Genomic DNA, 7,955 nt, shown 5'->3' on the forward strand with positions numbered 1-7,955 from the left:
TTCCGGATCTACTTCAGGATTGGACTCATCTATGTACTATTTTAATCCAGGTGCAAAGGCGCCCTGGAGCAGAGAAGGCCATGACCTACGGTTGGTTTCGTACTCCTCAAAGATGGCAGACCTAAAATGTAAGGTATTATCTACAACAATTGTGCCCTTAGGGTAGCTATTGTCATGGCGCACCACCAAGTGGTCTACACACTGGAGCAAGGTGATATTACGGTCTGGGTCGTGAGGATGACGATGGATGAGCTGATTGGGGTTAAATCTAACTAACCTAAAATCGGCAACAACCCTATCTAGTTCCCTATAAGGGTATGGGTTACCTTGGCTAGAGGGGCCGGCTACTGCCCCTGACACAGCTCGCTCTAAATCGAGTTCCCGAACAGCCTCGGGAACCCGCCTCTTTCGCACAAGAGGCACCTCTTCCTCTTCCTCGTCCTCGCCTTCGATGGCCGGCAAAGCCTCTTCTTGAGAGGGAGGGAGCTCATGGATTACCAGGAGAGTAGCCTGGTCCTTAAGGCCAATGTCTGGCCTTTGCCAATCAATTTACACGCCAGCATCGTGACATCATTCATGATCTGGTGGTAGTCCTTCTCACTGGGGGGCAGCCCATATAATTTCTCGTACTGACCCCCATGGATCACGGACTTCGCCATCCTCGCTTATATGGATGCACGAGAAATAAACTCAGTTAATACAAGTAGAAGGGAAATATCTTAGAAAGAATAAAATTTCACGAGTATGTTTTAAAAATTTATACTCGCAAGCGCACGAATCGTATATGGAATATAGTGTTCGTGTAAGCACGAGATCGAACCCAAAGGAGTTGTCTAACATAAAAAAAAAAAAAAAAAACTATTTTAAACCAAAATTAATAAATTCTAACCTAGCTCCAAAGATTGTTGAGTTTTAATGTTATGAACATAAAATAAAAGATTGAAAATAAATATATTTAAGAGAATAAAAATAAACCAATAATGATTTTAAAATAAGTGGTAAAACGAAAGATTATTAAGATATTAGAATCCACAAAATGCAAGTTTAATAATATTTATTAGTATATTGATTTCCAAGTTTTAGTGATAGTTAAAATAAATCAAACTATCATTTTCCAAATAGATTTATAATTTTAAGCACAAATTACTTCTAAAAATATAGGATTTTTCTTCACTTTTCAAAAATTATAATTTCAAAGCATTTAGTGTAAATTAATCTAATGAAATAACAAATAAATCAATGAACATTATTTATAAGGCAAAACATAATATTTTTGTTCTAAGCATTGGATGTGTAAAATTTAATGACACATCTTACACAAAGAATATTATGTTTTTGCATTAATGAAGAACAAAGTGTAAATATGTGCTAACAATCCAAAATACATGATATTTAAGATGAAAGAAATATAAGAAGAAAAATCCATAAACTTTATTGCACAAAATGGGAAATCAACATACAAAATAAACATTATCTAGTTACATATTGTTTCATCATCGCCTTAATAATCTTAAAAAGATTAGAAACTCATAACTAGAATAAAAAATATAAACTAAGAATTACAAACATAAATAGGAAAATTTTGAGGATGAACCCTCAAATTTTTCCTCTAAAAACACATAGAAAATTAACCAAAAAGAAGAAGAAAATGAAGAGAATAGAGAGGTCTTGAAAGTGTAGAAATTGTAGTGTAACCTCACCCAAAATTAAGCACTCCAAGTCCCTTATTTATAGCCAAAAAATGAGTATTAAAATATTCTATTTAAATTAATTATAATATGACAAATATGGGTAAATTATAGGGTGTAATGATGATTTTGGGGTAAAATGTGTAGAAAATTTTGGGTAAAAAAATATGGTATTTTTAGACAAAAGGGACAAGGGGACATTGGGTAATTTATGGGCTCAAGAAGGTTGTGGCTGCTGGCAGTGGTGTGTCAGGCGGGCTTGGGATTGTTGGGCTCGGGCTAGCAAATGTGGGAGAGTTTCATGGGCCTGGGGAGCTTCGGGCCTGGCTAGGGTGCAAAGCATTGGTTGAATCGTAGGCACGGGTTGGAGAGGTCTTCGGCTGGGAGCTGCTGGCGTGGTGGAAGGAGATGAAGAAAAATGGTTGTGCTGGTGGGTCTTCGGTGCTGGCAGGTTGGAGAAGGCCACTCGGATGGTGAGGTGCCAGGCATGGGCTTCTTGGCTTGCTTGGCTGGAGGTGGCTGCAGCAGATAGGCCTGAGCTTTAGGCAGAAGAGAGAAGGCAAAAATGCCACATTTTTTTCTTGTCTTTCTTTCTTGAAAATTCCATATTGTCTTCATTTTTATTTCTTTTCAATAGCAAAAATGCCATAAATTCCATACAAAATAAATATAAAATAAATCATAATAAAATATTTTCAACTATAAAATAAATCAATTTAATTTTTTGAAAATATTAATTATAACTTAATTTAATTTAACTTTAGTTTCAATAATACAACATTTTTTTTTACCTCAAACTAAACAACAATAATTTAAATAATTAACTATAACATTTTACAACAAAATAACTATAAAACACACAAAAATATATAAAATAAAAATAAACTCAATAAATTCAAAATTATTTTAAAACTTAATAAATCAATTAAAAACTCAAGAATTAAGCAACAATTAGCACATTAAAAGTGGTAAAATAACTTTATTTTGTAGAGTTATCATCCTTCTCACTGGGGGGCAGCCCATATAGTTTCTCTACTGACCCCCATGGGTCACGGACTTCGTCGTCCTCGCGAATATGGATGCACAAGAAATAAACTCAGTAAATACAAGTAGAAGGGAAATATCTTAGAAAGAATAAAATTTCACGAGCTGAGGTCAGAGAATAAAGAACTTACGAGGACGGTTGAAGTATCTGTGATCACAGTTTTGGAACCCGTTCGACATAAAGAAAGAGTCTTTATAGTCATTAGGATGGCTTGGGAGCTCGATGACCGGAGCAGAATTCAGGAATCTGGTAAGGTAGTAGAACCCATCACCTCGACCTCTTTGCTCCGGGCTGGCCTTGAGGCAGAAAAAGTATAAAATATCTGCCGGATTGGGGACCTCCCATTCGTGCTTCAAAAACAAGTATTTCAGGCTCGCCAAAAGCCTATAAGAATTCAGGGGGAGTTGAAATGGAGCAAACTTCACGAAATTTGGGAAATCCACGACGTATTGGTCCAAGGGAAGGAAGACACCTGCCTTCAAGTGTTCGTCACTCCAGGCCGTGAAATCGTCTTGGAGAGGGGAGCAGCTCCGTTCCCCTTCAAAGGCAGATCGGGCAATGAGGACTCCGATCCCGACCTCGATGATGTGGCTCAGCATAATCTTGTTTACCCTCCTCTGGGTCGTGATCTTGGAGACGATTCTTTCCTCCTCAAAGTAGGTGTTGGGGTCCACCACTACTTCTTTTTCCACCACTGGACCGAAGTGGGGAATGGGATACTCAGGGGCGACCTCCTTCCCCTTTTTCTTTAGTTGAGAGGACGATCTGGGTGCGTTCTTCTTGGGTGCGTTCTTCTTTGGAGCCATTAGATCGCCTAATGAACAAAATGACCTAATTAGTGGGCGACCTAAGAGTTTTAAAGGTTATAGCGCAGAAGTACGAAGGGGAATGGTTTACTTTTGATGCACGAGCTGGGTTAGCCTCGGCCCCATCACGTGATGTCACACGCTACCCTAAGTTATGCACCTCAGTTATAAGATACCCTAAAATTGTATTAAGAGACCTTGAAATAGCACTAAGAGACCCTGATGGTCGCATTGAATCATTTAGACCTCGCATTAAGAGACCCTGAAATTGCACTAAGAGACCCTGGGGGTCGCATTGGATCATTTAGACGTCACTTATGAAGACCCTAAAATTGTATTAAGAGGCCTTGAAAATGCACTAAGAGACCCTGAGGGTCACATTGGAACATTTAGATCTCACTCATTAGAGATCCTGAAATTGCATTAAGAGACTCTGAAATTGTACTAAGTGACCATAATGGATGGATTAGAACATTTAGACCTCACTTCTGAAAGACCCTGAAATTGCAATGATGCCTTCACCATTCTGCACTACATCTTCATTTGAAACTTGTTCTATTATATGACAACCATAATAGTTATCATAAAAACTTCCAATATCAAAACCATTATCATCACAACCAAACTCATCATCTTTGCGAACAGATCCATCACCATCACTTACAAGCATTGTCTTTCCTTTATCTTTATTCTTTTTTAGGCACACATATAAATGAATCACGTCTTCATCTTTGTAGAATATCATAAGATCCTCAACATAAAAATCATTGCAAACCTTATTTGGTACCATCTTACTAAATGTTTCACTAACCAACTTATGAGTAATTTCAATTTCATACAAATTTTGATCAACGCCTATTATTTTGTAGACTTTATTCACTAGTTGATGAAATTGTGTACTTCTATCAACCGAAAATCCCTTGTCGCAACCAGTACCAAATCATTCCCAAATATGTTTATCTACAATCTTCTACTCACCATTATAGTCCATGCAAATAAATGTATAATCCATATCTGTCATAAAGTTAAAATTTTAAATTAAGAAGTATAAAATGAAAATAATGTATCAATTATCTAATAGTTACTTTAAAACCATACAAGTTAATTTTAAAATATACATAGTGACCCTAAGACACTCCATGCGACTATATGAATCAAATAGGGTCGCATAGTGCAATTTGGTCACTACTAACCAAATAACACTAAGTGACCCTGAGCGACCCATATGGGTCGCACGAGGTCTCTTATTGCCAGGTCTTCTTGAACCTCGAGCTGAACATATTTTCACCCTAGAGATTTTTTTTTCAGCATAAAAATATACATTTATGCTAAATATGGTTATATAACTATAAATAATGAATACCCAACTGTTAAAAATGAGATTCAAGTTAATTACTTTGTTGATGGAAATTGCCCTTTCTTTTTAATAGTTTCTTGATCTTGTACTGCTGAATAAACTTTATAGTTGTAGAAGCAAAGATGAGTGCGATCTTTTATACTCTCTTAACAGTCCAACAAAAATAAGGAAATGTCAATATCATGGAAAAAGAAAAGTGAAATAAAGATGAATAGAAGTTGAAGACAAGGTAGTTGTTCTACTCACGTTCAAGATAGCATGAGGTTTCTCTCTCCTAGAGTTTCTTTTTTTATTTTTAATCCAATTCAGCCCCAAAAAAATATATTAATGTTAATTAAATGAGTTTTAATTAAATTTCATTGTTAATTAAAAAAAAGTTCATTTTGTAAATAATTTTTGTTTTCAAAATCTATATACCTAATTAATAAAACTTTCCATAAAGTTCATTTTTACCAAACACTTTTGTCCGTTTCGTGTCAAACATATTAGAATATGACGCATTATTTAAGTTCTCCATCTAACAAAACAAATTATAATTATAACACAAAAAAATATATTAATTAATAAAAAATAGTTATAAAATCATGATTAGAAATTCTCATCATAAAAAAACCCTCTAGTATTTTTTCCTGAAATAATCCATTACCACTGCAAATCTGCAAATGGAAATGAACTTATTGAGAAAATATTTTTTTACAATCATCAAATATATATATATGGGTAAGTACTTAATAATTACGTCTTAAATATACCCATTGATGATTACATTAATTCTAGCCATTTGATTGATATTATATGGTTGTGATTTATTTAATAATTAACTAAAAATATTTAATGAGTAACTTGTAACTGATACTATTATTAGTTTTAAAAAAATTATTTCCTTATAAAACACAAATTAAGATTTTTTTTTATTTTAAAAATAAATTTATTTATAATTACTAATTAGTAAAAAATATCGATTAAAATATTAAATAGGGTTCCTTTAGCAATTAAAAATTGTAATTCTTTTATTTTTTTTACTTAAGATCCCAATATTAATTTGTTGTTGGGTTCAAGTTGTTAATTTGCATAAACATAAGTCATAATATTCTTAAAACGTGAGGGAAGATTATAAGAGCATGTTTGGCTTCATTACATAAAAATAGTTTTCTATTCTAAAAAATAAAAAAACTGTTTTTAGAGAACAAGTAGTAGTGTTTGGCTTTGTTTTCTATGAACAACTTTTAAAAAATGAGTTATAAAAAATAAAAAAATTCAGAAAACAACTTAAGTGTGTTTTCAAAATTCTCAGAAAACAAACAAAGAGCAAATGAGAAAACAACAATGGAGTTCTTCTCTACGAAGTTGTAACATCCTAAAATTACCTAATAAGGCTTAGGGCATTGATTAGGAGGTCAGGATGGCAATAGATGAAATTATATGTTTATTTGATTGTGATTATGTGAGTAATATGATATTGTAACTAGTTATGCATGTTTAAGAATATTAAATATGCATGGGGTCCGTTTTTTATTAGAAGGACAACTTTCCTAATTTGGCATGTTATGTGCATAATTGTATATATGTTCATATATGTGAGAGATCACATTATTATTTGGGTTTATTTGTGTTACACGGCAGAAGACGATCCTAGGGAGCAAGATGGTGGGAAAGTCACAACGGGACCCAATACCTGACTCGGGGTGAGTCGAGGGGTATTTGGCATTAAATCGAGTTATCAGGAAATGAGAATGAATAATTGATGATATATTTGGAGTTAGTGATATTAGGAGGAAATACTGAGGATTTTGACCATTTTTCCTTCGGGCCTTTCTTTGATTCAAGATAACCCACGGCAGTAGATGTATCCCACTTTTTATATTTGCTTTTCACACCTCTATATAAATTAGCTTTTAGACATTCTACCTCCTCCCAACCTCCATGTATCTCTACTAGATATTTCCAAATGTGAGAAGTTTTTATTCCAGCCCTTTTCATCAACAATGCTACTTCTCTGGCGGATTCACTTAATTTTCTATTTGATCTAAGAAATGGTTTTTTATTGGACAAAGCTAGATCATGATTATGATGAACCCTTAAACATTTTACAAACCAAGTGTTGCTTTCTTTGTTCAATAGTATTTTAAAGGGAGCATTACAACTCACTCTTGTCACATCTCGTGCCTCTTTTATACAATTTTCATTATGTATGTACTTTTCATCCCTAAAACTTTCATTTGAACAAACCCAGCTTCTACAATGCACGTAACCACTCTTGTTTTTTCTTTTCAATTTGTCTCTGACGCTAAAACCTATTAATTTAGCATATAATTGATAAAACTTATTGGGTTTACTAGGTTTCCCATCATTATATTTAGTGTATTTCAGTTGTATGTGTCTTTTATTTTTGTTTCTTTATTAGTTAGGAGAGTTTGTTATTTTCTGGTTGTATTTGCCTATATAAGGCTTTCTGTAGCTTTGTTTTATTTGATAATAGATCAATAATATTCTCATTCTTTTCTTTCTTTCTTTCATCCGCAATATGGTATCACAGCCAGAAGCTTAGAGCTTCCATACGATCCTTCTCCGGCGTCTTCTTCGGCATCTTCTCCAGCGTCTTCTTTGGCGTTTTCTCCGGCATCCTCTGGTTTATACCTTTGCTGCTCCAATTCCAGCATCCACCGGCATTTCTTCTTTCCCAGTGATTGCTATGTTCTTCCACTCTTCTTCTGCAATTTTTTTTTTCACCATGTCTACTGGTGGAACTCCTCCTTCCTTTGGTTCTCCGATTGATGACTCCCCAAATACTACTCTATCACCCGATTCTTCTGCAGTTCATCCTTCTCCTCATTCAACATCCACCAATACTACTCCATCATCTCAGCTGCCCAATTCCAAACATCCACTTGAAGATCCAGCACATCCTTACTATTTTCATCATGTAGATAACCCCGACAATATCTTGGTCACACAACTTCTCACCAGCCAAGACAATTACCCTTCATGGAGTCGGGCAATGCGGCTTGCTATTTCTGTCAAAAACAAGATAGGCTTTCTTGATGGTTCTATCACTAAAC

This window comes from Humulus lupulus, chromosome 1 (assembly GCF_963169125.1).
Source record: "Humulus lupulus chromosome 1, drHumLupu1.1, whole genome shotgun sequence".
NCBI classification, from domain to species: domain Eukaryota; kingdom Viridiplantae; phylum Streptophyta; class Magnoliopsida; order Rosales; family Cannabaceae; genus Humulus; species Humulus lupulus.